The sequence below is a fragment of the Macaca thibetana genome, chromosome 1, assembly GCF_024542745.1.
Source record: "Macaca thibetana thibetana isolate TM-01 chromosome 1, ASM2454274v1, whole genome shotgun sequence".
NCBI lineage: Eukaryota > Metazoa > Chordata > Mammalia > Primates > Cercopithecidae > Macaca > Macaca thibetana.
In genome coordinates, this window is record NC_065578.1 from 159,917,943 (window position 1) to 159,935,125 (window position 17,183).

Consider the following 17,183-nt stretch of genomic DNA (forward strand, 5'->3'; position numbering starts at 1 on the left):
TTGGCCTCCCAAAGTGCTGGGATTACAGGTGTAAGCCACAGTGCCCAGCCAGATTGTCTCTTTTGACTCCACCTTGGCCTTGAAGCCCCATGTGGCTGGAGTCTTCCTGCTGCTGCTGAGTTTCTCAGCATACCGCGTGTCTACGCCAGGCCTAGTGTCCAGCTGGACACAGCAGGGACAAGAGCCGGGGCTTTACTTTCCTGAGGCTAACATTCTCTTGGGGGAGGCAGACAATGAACAAACATGAACATAGGACCATTTCAGGCAATAATGAGTGCTGAAAAGGAAACAAGATATGGCTAGAGAGTGAAGGATGGGGGTGAGGGGACTGCTGTGCACAGTGTGGTCAGAGAAGGCTCAGTGGAGGCCACATTTGAGATGAGATCCCAAGTCTAAGGAAGATTTGCCCATATACTTTTGAGATCCACAGTCTTCAGGGGTAAACCTGGGTGCAATTCTTCCCTGGCTGCCTTTGTTAACCCAGCTTATAGCGCAGAGTCCTGCCTTGGTCCCCTCTTCTAAATGTCCCCAAGAGGCCCTGCCTTGGCCCCATTTCTCCCCTGGCACAGGTGCCTTGTGTAGGCCCTTAGTCTGGTGGCGGTGATCACGGCCCCATGGACAGGTCCTCCAGAGCAATGACTGCTCCCCTATCCCTTATGTCAACTGTCACCTCAATCCCACCTGCCTGGTGCCCTTTTATGTAGCACCGATTGAGGTCAGGGCTCCCGGCTACTGCCCCAACCTGTGGACTGTACCTTCAGAGTCAACCTTTGGTGACTGCCCCAGCCTCTGTCATGCCCTTATGCCCAGGGCATGGTCTGTCTGCGTGGTCTGGTACAACACCCTCCCTCTTCTCTGCTCTAGGTTGCTGGCAGGAAACCACCCTTGGTGTCCCATATCCAATGTGGTGACCTATATCCCAGGAGACCATCAGGAGTCTCCAAACAGGCCATGCCTTCCTCGAGCATGTCTCTACCTGTGCTTCACATCTGCCTGTGCCATCCTTCCTTTCCCCCCAGGCCACTGCCAGTCACCCTAAGATAGTCAGCTCCTGAGTTACTCCTGCAGGAAACATCCTCGGGTGCCCTGGACATCAGTGACTGCCTCCTTGCCACCCTAGATCATTGGGCCACACTGACATATGCTGCCGCCATGATCTGTGTAGATGTTAGACTCCTCCCCTAGGTTCCGAGCTCCTAAGGTCAAGCACAATGTCTTAAGTGGTCCTCTCCAACCATGACACATGTTTGAGGCTCAGTAAATGTTGGACCATATAATTTCTGACTTTTTTTCTTCTTTCATCCTCGGGCGTAGAAATCACTTAGAGGATTTCCAGACCGAAGTGCTATTTCATGACAAGAGCACTACTCTTCCAAACCCTTCTATTGAATACCACTGACTCTTTTAATATTAGTGTCCAGCCATTAGTCCTGTCCTTCAAAGGGACAGGGGAATTAACATTTGTTGCATGACCAGAGAGCATACTAAACATGTATTAGACATCCAATAAATAGTTACTGAATGAATAGTAAGTGAATTAACCTGTGTCATTTAATCCTCACTGTACCCCTGCAAAGGACGCATCATTTTCTGTTTCCCTTGGATTATACTAGCAGTATGTGGCAAAGCTGCAATTAATTAATTAATTAATTAATTAGTTATTGAGACAGTCTCACTCTGTCGCCCAGGCTGGAGTGCAGTGGTGCGATCTCAGCTCACTGCAGCCTCCGTCTCCTGGGTTCAAGTGATTCTTGTCCCTCAGTCTCCCAGGTAGGTGGGATTACAGGCACATGTCACCACACCCAGCTAAAGTTTTTGATATTTTTAGTAGAGAATGGGGTTTCACTATGTTGGCCAGGCTGGTCTTGAACTCCTGACCTCAAGTGATCTGCCCACCTCAGCCTCCCAAAGTGCTAGGATTACAGGCATGAGCCACCACGCCTGGCCTAAAACTGCAATTTAGATGCCAGTCTAGATGAGACCCAGAGCCCAAGTTTGCTTTCTAGAAGACTGCTGGCTTTTCCTCCCCCAAGTTAAAATCATATGCATTTCTTTTATCTCCTCACCCTGCTATTGGTGTCTAGACCTCAGAGGTCATGAGTGTTGGACACTTCCTCTGTCTCCAGCCATACGCTAATGTTCAGGTCCATTTATCTCTGCTGTCAATCCCGTGGGATCACAGGTGCAGAAACCATGGTGTCCAAGTCAAGCCAGCAGTGGAGTCAGGGCCTGACCCAGGCCCACCCATGTCTTTGGTTGCTCTCCCTGGTGCACCCTCCTTCATGCCTCAGCTCTTGTCCTCTATAATATCTGATTTTATGGTTTACCTAAGTATCTTAATAATGATAAGATATTAAGTAATCTTAATAATGCTTAAAACAATAAGCATTGCCTGAGCATTTGCCATGTGGCTGGAGTTGTGCTAGGGTCTAAGGGAAATGCAGAAATAAACCCTGACCTCATGGTGTTTCCATTTGGTGGGACTGTTGGTGCGGGTCTCCAGGATCAGCTTATCACCAAGGGTCAAAAGATCAACCCGGCTGGTGCAGTGGCTCATGCCTGCAATCCCAGCACTTTGGGAGGCTGAGGCAGGCAGATCATGAGGTCAGGAGTTCAAGATCAGCCTTACCAACATGGTGAAACCCTGTCTCTACTAAAAATACAAAAATTAGCTGGGCATGGTGGCATGTACCTGTAATCCCAGCTACTCAGGAGGCTGAGGCAGGAGAATCACTTGAATCTGGGAGGCAGAGGTTGCAGTGAGCTGAGATCGCACCACTGCACTCCAGCCTGGGTGACAGAGCGAGACTCCATCTCAAAAAAAAAAAAAAAAAAAAAAAATCAACCCCGGGAGAAAGTACAGGTACTTCATTACTGATGCCGTTTGGAGCTGCAGGCTCATGGGGATAATAAAAAACAGGCCAAACCTGTCTTTATTCTTGTTTTTTAAAAATTCTCTGTATACAAACCATTCTTATTGCCTCTACCTAGGGTGAACTTCTTGCTCTCATTGCCCAAGACAATCTGACATATGAAGTTTGAGCACCTATACCGCAAAGTAAATACCACTTTTTATAACAAGACTTTCTCTCTGTGCCCACCAGACTGCCCTGTCAGCCCCACACACTTTAATTATAAACTAGGTCATGCAAGCTTGCATGGCCTTTGGACAGGCACAAATGCTGCTTGAACTGTTAGTGTGTTTGACATTGAGCAATACAGTTTGAAAGGAATTTGGGGCTATTTACTTTTTGATGGCTTAACCCACTAACGTCTGGGCACCCTCCTTAACAGTGATGACCACTCTTAGCCCGTAAAGAAGAGGCCCCTGTATTCTCCTCTCCCATAACATTCATTGTTACATCTGATACACCTGCTGGAACCCCAGGCAAATTTGACTCCCCCTTTGGCTGGTCAGATCAGGGACCAAACTCTCCATCACACCTTACCTGCAGCAGTGAGAGCTGACACTGTTTATCATTTTAATTTTGTCTCCATTGTAAAATATATCACATTATACCAAAGAGTGTTCAAAACATATATGTTCAGGAACTCTTATGAGTCTGTCACTCAGATAAGGAAACAACATTATCAGCACCTGATGAACAGTGACTGATGTGCTCCTCCCTAATCCCATAGCCCTCTAACTAGATTTTGGTTATTCCTTTTCTTGGTTTCTCCTATAGTTTTACCAGCTAGATGTGCATTTTTTTAAAAAAATTGTTCAGTTTGCCCTGGTTTTGAAACTTACATAAATGGAATCATATTATATGGTATCTTCTGTGGCCCAATGCTTCACATGGCCATAACTCATTTTCACTACTGTATAGTATTCCATCATATGAGTATGCCACAACTTATATATTTCACTGTCAACAGGCATTTGGGTTGTTTCTAGATTGTGGCTAATGTGGACAATATTACTATAAACACTCTTGAGCATGTCTCCTAGTGCATATGTGTAGAATTTGCCTGGGAGTAGAATGAATGGGATGTGAATTATGTGCTTGTTCAGTTTTAGCAGGTGCAGGCAACGTGTTTTCCCAAAGTGGTTGTGTAACTTTTCCCTCCCATCAGCAGGATTTTCTTGTATCCCATCCTCACCATTATCATATCATACTTTATACCAACTTGAGAGGTGTAAAATGGTATCCTGTTAGAGTTTAAACTTGCATTTTCCTAATTACTCATTAGTTTCAGCATCTTTTCCTATACCTATAAGCAATATGTGTTTGTCTTTTTGTGAATAGTCCAATGTGTCTCTTGTCATTTTTCTCTTGGGTTGTTTATATCTTTCTTATTGAAATGTAGGTTTTCTTTCCATGCTCCGAACACAAATCCACTCATGGTTGCAGGTTTGGCTAAATCTTCTGGGCTGAGGCTTAGCTTTTCATTCTCCTTAGGTGCCTTTTAAAGTAGTCAGATTTACCAATCTTATTCTTTACGGTTTTTACTTTCTGCATCTTGAGAAATTTTTCTCTAGTCTGAAGTCAAGAGCTGTTTTCCTATATTATCTTCTAAAAGTTTTGTAACTTTTTTCCCACTTAAGCCTTTAGTCTTACTGAAATTGCCGTTTAAATATGCTGTAAGGTTGTATCTAATTTTATTTTTTCTATATGGATAACCAGTTATTCCAGCACTATTTATTGAATAATCTATCCCTTTCATACTAACCTACAATACCATCCCTGAAACAAATTATGTTTCTGTACACACATGGAAATCTTTCTGTTCCATTGGTGTATTTTTCTTTTGCTGCCCTAATAACTCACTATCTTAATTACTAAAGTCTTATAATAAATCCTGATATTTATTACAGCAAATCTTTATACTGTGTTCTTTGTTTCAGAAATGTCTTGGATGTTCTTAACGCTTACTTTTCCATGTACATGTTAGAATTATATTGCCAAATTCCATTAAAAATTCTGTCCAAGTTTTGATTGTAATTGCATTGAATCTATAGATTGAGAAGAATTGGCAACTGCATGACATTAAGTCTCCTTATCTAAAAACATGGTATATCTATTTAGTTGTCTTCTACTTCTTTTTTTAATCTTTTCTATTTATAATAGAGACAGGGTCTCCCTATGTTGCCCAGGTTGGTCTCAAACTCCTGGCCTCAGGCAATCCTCCCACCTCAGCTTTCCAAAGTGCTGGGATTACAAGTGTGAGCCACTGTACCTTGCCCTAGTTGTCTTCTTAAATATATTTTAATAAAATTTTATAAATTTTTTCCTAAAGGTCTCATACATCTTTTATTAGATTTATTCCTAGGTATTTTAAATTTTTTATTACTGTTATAAATTTTATCCATGGTAAAAATTAAATTTTCTAACTAACTGTTGTTGGTGTATGGTAATACCACTTTTGTATGTTGATGTTGTATCCAGCAACTTTTCCAACTCTCTGATTAAGTTTGATGATTATTCTGCAAATTCTGCACAGCATTCTATGTAGATAGTGATGTCATATCATCTGCAGAAATAAGTTTTGTTTCTTCCTTTCTAAACCATATACCTTTTGTTCATTTGTCTTGCAAACTGCTCTAAGACATCCAGTACAGTGGTGAGTGTAAGCAGTGATAATGGACATTTTTGTCTTGTTCTTGGCCTGAAAGAGGATGCTTTCAATATTTCAATGTTAAATACGCCATTTATTGTAGGTTTTGCATAGATGCCTTTAATAAGACTAAAGAAGTGCTTCTACTCTTAATTTGCCAAGAGTTTTTATAAGAATGGATATGAATTTTGTCATATGGTTTTCCATTTATAAATTTTTGCTTTTATTCTGTTACTAAAATAAATCATATTCATTTTCCCCTGTTAAATTCATCTTACACTCCTAGGATTAAGCCAGCTTGGTCATGCTATATTAATTTTTTTTGGACTTTGCTGGATTGGTTTATTTTTTTCACATTTTCACACATATATTAGTAAGATGGACCTGCATATTTTCTTTCTTACACTCTAGGAAGTCCTCGGCACCCGCAGCTGTTGTCCAGGCCAATAATAAACTGACCTGAAGTATCAAGGTTCTGGGATATCAAGCTGGGAAGGTCCCCTCATTCTATTTTTTGATGGATGTGTTGAAAGGACTTATCTGCTCCTTGAACATTTGGTAGCAGCCACCAGTAAAGCCATCAGCTCAATGCTTTTTTTTTAAGGATAATTTTTAACTGACACCAATTTAGTGTCTTTGGTGGCTACAGGACTATTGCGTTTTCTATTTTCCCTCTAGTAAGTAGAAAGCTGAAACTCTCTGTCCCTTCTTAGGCCAAGATCCTCCTCTTTCTCCCCAAATGATACTGAGGGTGGTAGAAAGTGGCATTAGAACTTGCTCTTGTCTTACTCAGAACTCAGCATCTCTGTTTCCTGTGCAAGAGCCCTTATTTGGCGTAAAATCGAGGTAGTTGCTAGTGATCTCTCCCTCCCATCTGTCCCTCTTAAGTGTCCCTGGAGAGGGATAGAGCAGATGCCATAAACCTGTGATTCTCCCAGAAGGCAAGGAGTGAGACCAGATTGTTGAAAGTGCCATGAATAATTAAGAACCTTCTGGGGAAGTTGTTCATCTTGAGGCACTGCCCTCACTTCTCTCACTGAAGGAATCCACAGATTCCCCCAGGGATCTCCAGAGGATCCAGGCTCAATAAACCTGCTTCCTGTATTCTTCCCTCCCTTCTTCTCCCCTGGCTCCATGTCCACCCCCACAGGTATAGCCTTTCCCTACATTGTGTTAAAGCAAACTAACTATGGCCTGAGAAGGACTCCATACTTCCAATATTTGGGTCCTTGTAGATGAACTGTAACCTAGCTTAATAGACAAAATTGAAAACCTAACTTAGTAGTGTGTACCTGTAACAATAGCTGAGTGTTGGCCAATCCCAGCGGCCATACTTCAATTACTCGTATGCTGCTGAATGTTCAAACTGCGTTCAAATAAGGCAAACGCCAAGTTGTAATCAATCTCACTGTTTCTGTGCTTCACTTCCAATTCCTCTACTTCACTTTACCTTTTTTGTCTATAAATTTGTTCTGTCCACGAGGCACCCCTGGAGACTCTGAATCTGCTGTGATTCTAGGGGCTGCCCAATTTGTGATTTGTTCATTGCTCAATTAAACTCCTTAAACTCCTTCGGCTGTAGTTTGTTTTTTGTTTTGTTTTGTTTTGTTTTGTTTGAGACAAAGTCTCACTCTGTCGCCCAGGCCAGAGTGCAGTGGCGTGATCTCGGCTCACTGCAACTTCTGCCTCCCAAGTTCAAGTGATTCTCCTGCCTCTGCCTCCTGGGTAGCTGGGATTACAGGCACATGCCACCACAGCTGGCTAATTTTTGTATTTTTAGTGGAGATGGGGTTTCACCATGTTAGCCAGGCCTGTCTTGAACTCCTGACCTCAGGTGATCTGCCCTCCTTGGCCTCTCAAAGTATTGGGATTACAGGAGTGAGCCACCACGCCCAGTTGAAGTTTTTCTTTTATCACTTGTAAATGCCATTGAAGATGCCAGTTTTCCTACAGTATAAGGCTCTCACATGGGAAATGCATGTCCCTTGACTCTAGGGCCTGCTGTCGCTGAGTTTGGGGGGAACTGAAGGGGACCCTGGCTAAGACAGCAACTCCATCAGAGATGCAGAATGGAAAAGGTGGCAAAGCAGTAGACAGAGGCGCGTCTGAAAGGTTGGTGGAGCTAGGTGCAGCTGCAGGGTCTCCCGGCAACCCCCTCCTCCACACTGTGTTTTTTCTAGGCCTCCTCCCCAGATGCCACCACCTGGTCTAGGCTAGATTAACTACTAACAAGCACTCTTTATGCTCATTCAACCTCTTCCTGTTCGTAAAGCCCATTTCCCCTTGTTCAGAGCTTGGTGCCAAGAGAAAGTAGCCAGATCCCTCTTAATTAATTCAGGCATTAGGGCAACAAATGTGTTTCAAATATATCTCAAGGAAAGAAACAACCCTTCCAAAGGTCTACACCGACATTTGTCTTGGGCCTCGCCTCATTTCGCTCAGGGTGGGAGTGAGGAAGGGAGAGCATGCAGACATTCCCGTCATTCCTTGGCACCCCCTCCACAGGCATGTGGGATCTTGGGGGCTTAGGATGGCCCCAGCCCCACCCACTCCCTCCTCCAGGGTGTCCTTGCCATTCCCAGCTGTCACCCGGGCCAATAATAAACTGATGAGGCCAGGCAAGCAGAAGCCCAGGCTTAGGTGAGGACACCTCCCAGTCCCCCATCCACGCAGCCGCTCCACCCTTGGAGATCACACTCCAAGGGGGGACAGTAAAGGGGTCACCTGAGAAGGGGGGCATCTAGAGAAAAGGGACAAGGGCCCAGTGTCCACAACTACTGCCATTACCACCGCTTGTCCTTGGCCTTTGTCCGAAGCAGAGCAGCAGGGACACGGGGGAGCCAGGCCACCCAAACCAGCCCAGACCCACCCACTGGTGCCCTTGTTTCCCTAAGTTCCTTCTTGGCATCTAGGGTAAGATAGTCAAGCTGTAGCTTTAGTTCATATGACCTTACTTGGGCCTCCTTAGAGGTGGAAATCTCCACCCTCTCCATGTTTAAAGTTAACTCTCTGTGTACACATGTAGCTTATCTGTGCCCACGATTAAGTCCTGGGCTGCCTTCTGCTGCACAACCCAGTGCTACGTCACTCAACCCTGGAGTATGAGGGTACTTGGCTCCGTAACACGAGCCAGGGCAGGGCTTCATGCTCGACATCTGGGATCCCTAAAGTCAGAGTACAGAAGGAATGTCCCCCCCACCATCTTCCTACTGCCATCACCTGGACGCAAAGGTGACTCAGTATGGAGGGAAGATCACGAGGTCTTTACCCCTTGGGCAAGTCACTTCTCATCCCAAGTCCTCTGTGTCCCATTGTACAGTGGTCAGGTTGGACTAGATGACCTACTGGCCACAGCTAGCCACGACCAGCCACTGCGTACCTCTTCTCAGAAAATAAGGAAAGCAAGGGAGGGCCAGAGTCTCCACTTGGCATCAAGCATCACCTCTTCACCCTGATCCCCCAACCAGAAGGCTCCTTGCAATATCATCCTGAGCTAAATGTGGGAGACTTGCTCTATGGCTTCCTCCTCCTGACACATGTGTATGCATGTGCGCAAGCACACACACACACCACACCCTTGTGCAACACGCGTGCTTGCAGAGGAAACTTGTCCTTTCTTGGCCAAGCACAAGGGCCTGCAACAATGGGAGGGTGTCTTACATTGCACTTCACACCAGAGCCTATCCTTAGAGATTCCTCAGGGTCTCAGTCTGCACTAGCTGACCCCACAGGCCTTCCTTGGCCTTCCACCTGTCAGGTTCCACATCTGCATCAGCCACTGAGCTGCAGCCAGCCAGCGGTGGAGCCGCATGCCCAGGCTGAGCTCCAGAGCATCCCTACAGTGACTCAGGCCACTGACCTTTGAACACATCCAGACCTCCCCTCTGCCAGCAGAGAGATCTCCCGACACACCAGACCCCAAATGCCTTGAGACAATCTCTTTCTAATCCCTTAATCCAGTGGTGGGAGCCATTTTCTATTAAGGAACAGTGACCTCAGTGGAAAATCATACATCACTGTATAAAATTACTGAAGTTCGGCGTGGCTGCTGCTGTTTCTTTTTAATTAAGAAAGATGTAGAAAACATTAAGAACACCTGATTTTTAAAGGAAGACAAAATCATGCAAAATAAACATGACCAATATGTTAAAATATGTTTTCCAAATTTGAGGCAGTTGAGATGATGTGACTTAAAAGAATGTAAAGGAAAGAAAGAGTGAGAAATTGTGGTAGGAAAAGGAGAAAGACAAAAAAAAGATAAGGAAAACATGAAAAGCTGAGAAAGGGCAGACCAGTGGAAAGGAGAGGGAAAGAGGGCGATGAGGTGAGGAGCAGCAAGGAGGGCTTGTTAAGCCCAGTTGCTGGATCGTTGCTTTCTGCTCCATGCTTCTTGTCAACGCTAATCTTGTAAGGCTGGTTTTCAGATTATTACCTGGATTGTAGGCTACCACTTACACAAAGTCACTTGGTAGATGCTCATTTCTATTATACCATTTCATCTTTGCAAGAACTCTAAAAACTAGGCTTGAGAAAAGCAAGACCTAGAAAAGTTGCCCAAGCTCACACACCGTAACAATTGGTCAGGACTCCAATTCATCTGCAGATCAAAGCTTCTGCTGCTGACACTATACCATTTCTATTTTCTACCTTGCCATTATCTTCCTGTTGAACTGTTGATGATCTTTGTTCATTGCCCCCTTGATCACCCTGAGGCAATGAACAAATGATCCAGCTACTCTTTCCTTTCTTCTGTTCTCTGAACCCATTAAACTCGTCCCATCTCTATTCCCCACCTGCCCTGACCTCAAAGCTTGGTCTGATCTATTCTCTCTTCCTGGACTTCCATGCCCAGATCTTCCCATGGCAACCCAGCTTACCCTTCAGGTCTCCCCTAAAGCATCATTCTTTCAGAGAGTCCTTTCAACCACCTCCCTGTCACTCTCTCACATCACTCCAAATTGTTTTTTATCATGGCACTGCTGCGCGATGTTTTTTTGTTTGTTTGTTTTTGCTGTTGACTATCCATCTTTCTGGGCTAAAAGAGAAACTCCATGTGAGCTGAACTTCATCAGCCTTGTTTCTTACTGTATCTCCAGAATCTAATGTTATTTCTGGCAAACAGTAGATGCTTAATATGTGTTTGTTGAATGAATGAGTGAATAAATGAACTGCTCTCTATCCCTTTATAGACTCTGCTCTTAGCTGTTAGTGGTGCATTTTTGTACAGAACCAATAAATCAATCCCTAGGTTGCATTTCCCATATCAATCAGCTCAAGTTCTCCTCTACAACTCTAATCAAAACTCATTCATTCCACAAGCATGTCCAAACTCTTGGCTGAGATTGTGGATGAAAATAAACGAGATTTGACTCTAGATTCAAGGCCTGAGCTTCTGGAGTTGATAGAGTTTAGAAGGGAGGGGATAAAGCATGCCCACAAATATTATAATTCAAGATTAAATGAATCATAAACAATTAAAAAAGAACAAATTAAATATGTTCAGAGGAAATTTCCTCTGGTTGGATGATCCATGGGGATGCTAACGTAAATAAACAGCAGAGCCGAGATCAAGCTTTGAATGAGGGTTCAGACCTCATTGCAGTCTCAGGCAGTCAGCCATGAGACTTAGAGCCATGACCTCAGATTGAAGGCCAGAGTGTGTCCAGACTGGACCAGGCACGCGAAAAGGCAGCAGGGGATAAGGATGGAGAGAGAGGCTGAGGCCAAACTGTCCAGGTTTGTGGACTTCACATAGCCATGGGAGAGAGTGAACTGCATGGGCATCGTGACCCAGGCAGCAAAGTAAACCAGCAACCCAGCCGCTGCACTTGCAGCTGACAGGAGAGAAGGGGGTTGGTGCAGGACCCTCACCCGCAGACCCAGGGGTTAACCAAGTTTCTGTCTGAGAAGCTCAGCGGGGCAGATTTCTCTCCTTTCTTAGTAATGTGAAATGTAAGCTGGTCAACAAGCATGATTTCTCAACAGCAGGAAATGAGGCAACTGTTTTTGAGACAGCATCCCACCCTGATGGAGGGCAAGGCTTCAGGCTGTGGTCATTTTCATGGCAAGTTAATCCTGGTTATAGAAAACACTTCTCCTGAGGAGGCTGGCCTGTCAGGGAAGGGGTAGAGACCGGGGGGCCTGGGGTAGGAATGGGAATGAGGAAGGAGCAGGCTCCATGTTGTTACTCATGAGCGGTGGGGGCTTTGCTGGAAGAAGATCGGGGAGTGTGGAGAAACTGGAGGCCCACTAGGAGGTGGGGTGGGAGGCTGGCGGTGAGCAGAAGGGAAGGAGGTACAACGAGCTTCAAGGGGACTTGGAGGTCTCAGGGAAGGATGCCAGACCTGGAATAGTTCCAGGTCTCTGCCTTTTTTCTTTTCCATTTTTCGACAGAGTCTCGCTCTGTCTCCCAGGCTGGAGTACAGTGGCGCAATCTCGGCTCACTGCAACCTCTGCCTCCCGGGTTCAAGCGATTCTGCCTCAGCCTCCTGAGTAGCTGGGATTACAGGTGCCCACCACCACACCAGGCTAATTTTTGTATTTTTAATAGATACAGGGTTTCACCATGCTGGCCAGGATGGTCTTGATCTCTTGACCTCGTGATCTGCCTGCCTTGGCCTCCCAAAGTGCCAGGATTACAGGCGTGAGCCACCGCGCCCGGCCCTCTGCATCTTTTCTCTCCACCTCTCTGAGGCCCATGGCCCCTCCCAGACTCAGTCATAGCCCTAGCTTCTGAGACCTGGGACCACAGACATTTCTTCTAGTTCCTTCTGGGCCCATCTCTATAAATACTTTACCATATTGCATTGTAAGTATTGGCTCAAACAACTGCCTCCTATATAGACCCTGGGCCCCTTGAGGGCAAAGGCCCCATCCCCCTCCTCTGCTGGCCCTAGCACCTGGAACAGTGGGGCTGAACCTGCAGGTCCTGTGGATGTCGGGCTGAATGATGTAGTTGCTGTGGTACCTTCTGGGTCTCTTCCACCTCCACCTGATGTCTAAATGTCAGGATGCCTCAGGGCCTGGGCATGGGCTTCTGCCCTTCTTGCTCTACGTGAACTCATCCGTTCCCATGGCTTTAAATAGCATCTTGATGCCAATGACTCCCACATTTATGTATCTCCAGCCTAGACCTCTCCTCTGAGTTCCAGATGCATGTATCCTTCAGCCCGCTTGCTCTCTCTATCCAGATAAAACATAAACAGCTCTTTAATATGGCTGAGACAGACCCCCTACCCTAAAACTTATCCCCACCCCTCAAATTCCTCACACTAAACAATTAGCACAACCTTGTCCACCTTGCTAAAGGTAGGACTCACCGGGTGGTTCCCGGTCCTTCTATTCCCTCATCCTTTTACATCCAACTCATCAGCAGGTATGCGGATGTTGCCTCCACAGAAAGTCCATAGTCCACCCTTCTTCCCACCTCCATGCCCCCAGCCCAGGGCAGGCCACTGTATCTCTTGCCTGGACCTTGTTAATAGCTGCTTATGCTCATGCCTCTTCCACTCTTGCCACACCCCAAATCTATTCTCTACAGAGACACCAGCGTGACTTTCCGAAACACAAACTTTATCCTGGACTGCCTGTTTAAATGCACAGAGGACAAAACCCCTCTGTGGTTTCCACAGGCTTCAGGACCCAGACCTGCCTTTCTCCTCTGGGCCTCTTGCCTCTCTCCACCTCCCCAATCTACTCTAGCCAGCTGGTCAGCTCGCTTGTGCTTTACTCTTTTTGTTTTCAACAAGCTAAGCTCTTTCTCACCTCTGGGACTTTGCATATGGCGTTCTCTGCCTGGATCATTTTCTCTCTTCTTAAGGTAGCTGACTCCCTCTCATCCCTCAGATTTCTGCTCAAGATCACCTCCTCAGAGAGGCCTCCCTGACTGTTCTAACTAGAGCAGGTTCCACTCCTCACTCTCCCGAGCTTAGCCCAGGTCTTGGCACCTAATAGGGGCTCAGTAACTCTTTCCTGAAAGAATGAGCAGATGCTGCCCTTAGTCCCAAGCAGACTCCTGTGAGCTCTTTAGTTTCTCCTTCTAAGCCACCAAGGATTCACTCTCCTTTCCCCTTATTTTTAAGTTTTCTCAAAACTTCCCTCATAAACACCATATTGTCGAGTTTCTTTCTCCCCCTAAAATAGCTGCAGAACTGGACAAAGACTGGCTATTCGCTTCCTAGCTGTCCCTTTCGGTTTCAGGGTTTAAATGCTAGTCATTGCAGGGGAACAGTGGGGAGAATGGAAAATTACCATCAGGGAGAAGTGGCAGAATCCAGGGACTGACCGTGTTCTTACACCCGTGGTCCTCAGTCTATAGTTAGCTTCTGACTTCCTTTCTTGGCAAGATCTATACCAGCTATCTAGGACAGTCCTGATTTCTACTGTTCTGTCCTATTGTCCCACTGTGTATCATGAATTTTCTTACAATATGGGCTTCGTCTCTTTTTCCTCCCACTCTCCTTTTATCCCACAAGAGCAGCCTTAAACAGCCCCCGCACTCAATGTTGAAAGAGCTGAATTCGGTTCAAATCTTGCTCAACCACATAAAATCTGCACGACTTTGGGCAAAGCACTGATCCTCTCTCAGCTTCCGTTTGCTCACCTACTGAGAGGGATAAGGCCAACAGCTCCATTCCAGGATCTGGCGGGGGGCGGCGGTGACTGGAATAGCATGTGTTGAGCACTTGGCACCCAAAGCAAGTCTCCCTTGCCCCTCAGGATAAATAATGGAGTGAATTAGTGTTTCAGCCAAAGGACTCTGGGCTCCAGTGAGTAATGTAATGCTTTACCCAAACAGTGGGAGTGTAGAAGTGATTTGGATGTTAGGGGACTGTTATATTTTCTCAGTTCAGTTGTGGCTTGAGTGATGAGTCAGGTCATGTCTACAGACAGAGAGCTCTGTCTCCTTAAAGAGGAGGTGCCCAGCTCCAATCCCTGGGGACAGGTTGTATCTTTATTGGAAACCAGAGCTCAGAAGACTAGCCTTAGGGAGACGGAAGAGGGCCCCGACTTGGAAGTAGGGATGCATCCTTCAACAGGGGTCCCTGAACAGATGGCGCCCTCCGTGTGGAATCAGGAGTCAAGCATAGCTTGAAGGTCTGACAGTCCGGGACCCACCTCGAAGCGTGCACTTCCCCTGCCTCACCCTCAAGCCTGCCCTGAGTCTTATCTGAATGCCTTGGCTCAGGCTCCGCTTTTCAGGGGGAGGAAACCTCCTGGGCCAGAGTGTTAAGGGGTGACCAGTGCCCCTGAGACCACCTTGGCTACAACCTCTTAAGGGAAAGGTGCCTCTTAGTGAATCTGAGTGACAGCACAGGGATTTTGCAGTCCAGCTGCTTCTTCCTCCACACCAGGGAGGTATTCACCCAGTGCCAACCTGGGTAGGCCTGCCTCGAGCTTATTTTTATTGAGGGAGCTGGCACTTTCTTTCAAATATCAGGGGCATTGCAGACCACGCAGGTTTCATCTCCTCCAGGCCCTTACCTAGCAGGAGAAAGGTCACTTTCAGGCGTGTCCTCATACTCCCTGCACTCAGGTCGGCTTTGGGCCATGCCTGGTCAAAGGAAGCCTGGAGACTGGGCTCCAGGACAGGCTCTGTCTTTAGCAGCCAAGTGGCTTGGAAAGGTCACCTGCTCTCTGCTTCCTCATTGTCAATGGGGAAAACAATCTCTGTATTTGTTTTCTGTGGCCGCTGTAACTAATCACCACAAATTATAATGACTTAAAACAGCACATATTTAATATCTTACAGTTTTTTGAGGTTATAAGCCTAAAATAAGTTTGATGAGGCTAAAATCAAGATGTCCACAGGGCTGTGTTCCTTCTGGAGTCTCCAGAGCAGAATCCATTTCCCTGCCTTTCTAACCTTCTAGAAGCTGCCCGCATCCCTTGGCTTGTGGCTCCTTCTTCCATCTTCAAAGCACATCACTCCTACCTCTGCTGCCCTTGTCACATTCCCTTTTCTGTGCCTGACTCTCCATCGTCCACTCATAAGGACCTTTGTGATTACATTGGGCCCACCCAGATAATCCAAAATAACCTCCCCAACTAAGACTCTTAACTTAGACACATCTTCAAAGTCTCTTTTGCCATGTGCGGTTACATGTTCTTAGATTCTGGGGTCTAAGACACAGACATCTTTGGGGAGCCATTATTCTCTCTACCACAACCTCCTTACTACATAAGCTGTTCTCAAATCGCATCCGTCTCCCAGGCTTCAGGAAGGACCTTCTCATCTCATCGCAGGCCAAAGGGCCTGGTCCCCTAAGGGTGAGGCCCAGTCCCCTAAGTACTCCTAAGGATGGAGAGTCTGTAGATACCTTTATTTGCCTGTTTTCTTTGTTTGGCTGGTTTTGCTTTTATTTTTATTTATTTATTTTTATTTTTTATTTTTGGAGACAGGGTCTTGCTCTCACCCAGCCTGGAGTGCAATGGCAAGATCTCAGCTCACTGCAACCTCTGCCTCCTGGGTTCAAGCGATTCCCCTGCCTCAGCCTCCCAGATAGCTGGGATTACAGGTGCGTGCCACCATACCTGAGCCATTTTAGTAGAGTCAGGGTTTCACCATGTTGGCTAGGTTGGTCTCAAACTCCTGACCTCAGGTGATCCGCCTGCCTTGGTCTCCCAAAGTACTGGGATTACAGCCATGAGCCACTGCACCCAGGCTAGTTGCCTGTTTTAATGTTGAAGGCTCTTAAAGGGAGTTATAACTGCTACCTGACCCATCTCTGTTACGGCAAAAGGGATCCATGTAGCTCTGCTGTATGCGTTTTCCAAATTCAGTGTTTAGTGGGGGAGCCACAGAATCATCTCAACTGCAGAAGGTGGAAATCTCACGGGAGAGCCAGAAATGAAGCTGGGGTTGGAGAAGGGCAACCGGCCTCCTCAGAACACCTGCTCCATGCCAGACCCTCACCTGCATACCTCAGTGGATTCTTACCACAATCCTGTGAAGAGCTGAGGCTCAAGGGTGCTGAGTCATGCTAACAAGGTCAGCAAGTGGCAGAGCCGAATGGGGGTTGGGGACTTTTTCTGATTCTACCACAGGACCGTGTGGGGTTGGGGTCACCTAGGCTCTGGCTTTGTACATTGCCAGTGCTCCTCTTATCCTGGCATCAAAAACAATTCCAAGGAGAGGACGGTTGTTTATGGTGAACAGGGCTATTTAGACAGGTTAGAGCTGTAAATTTGTAGATGGGATTTAGAATGTATGGAGAAGGAGTGTTTGTGGTGTGGGTGTGTGTGTGTGTGTGTGTGTGTGTGTGTATTTCATTAACCTCCACTTACTTCTGCATACCGAATGGAGAGGAGAAGGAGGATCATCCAGTGGATTGGAGTTTAAGATCGTCAACAAGACATCACTAAGAACACCTTTTGCATGCCCTATAGATAAGTGCAAAGCATCCCTCAGAACAGTGGTTCGAAATCACAATCACCATCCAGAGAGATGTGTTAGAGACATGGGTCCTTGGGTGAAAGAAATCTGTTGAGAGAGTCAGGCCCTCACCCAAACATGGCTATGGGAAGTCCAGCAGACAGAGACACAACCCCTGCCCTCAGGAGGCACCAGATCTGAAAAGAAAAGGAGGCGAGAGTCCCTACCTTCAGGGAGATCCTAAAGTGTG

At 46.3% G+C, this 17,183-nt stretch overlaps 1 protein-coding gene across 1 annotated transcript in view; it reads left to right on the forward strand.

Annotated features, from left to right (window-relative positions):
• CHI3L1 (chitinase 3 like 1) overlaps positions 1-17,183 on the forward strand; it is a 56,824-nt gene that overhangs the window by 21,540 nt on the left and 18,101 nt on the right. The gene's annotated exons all lie outside the window — the stretch shown is intronic.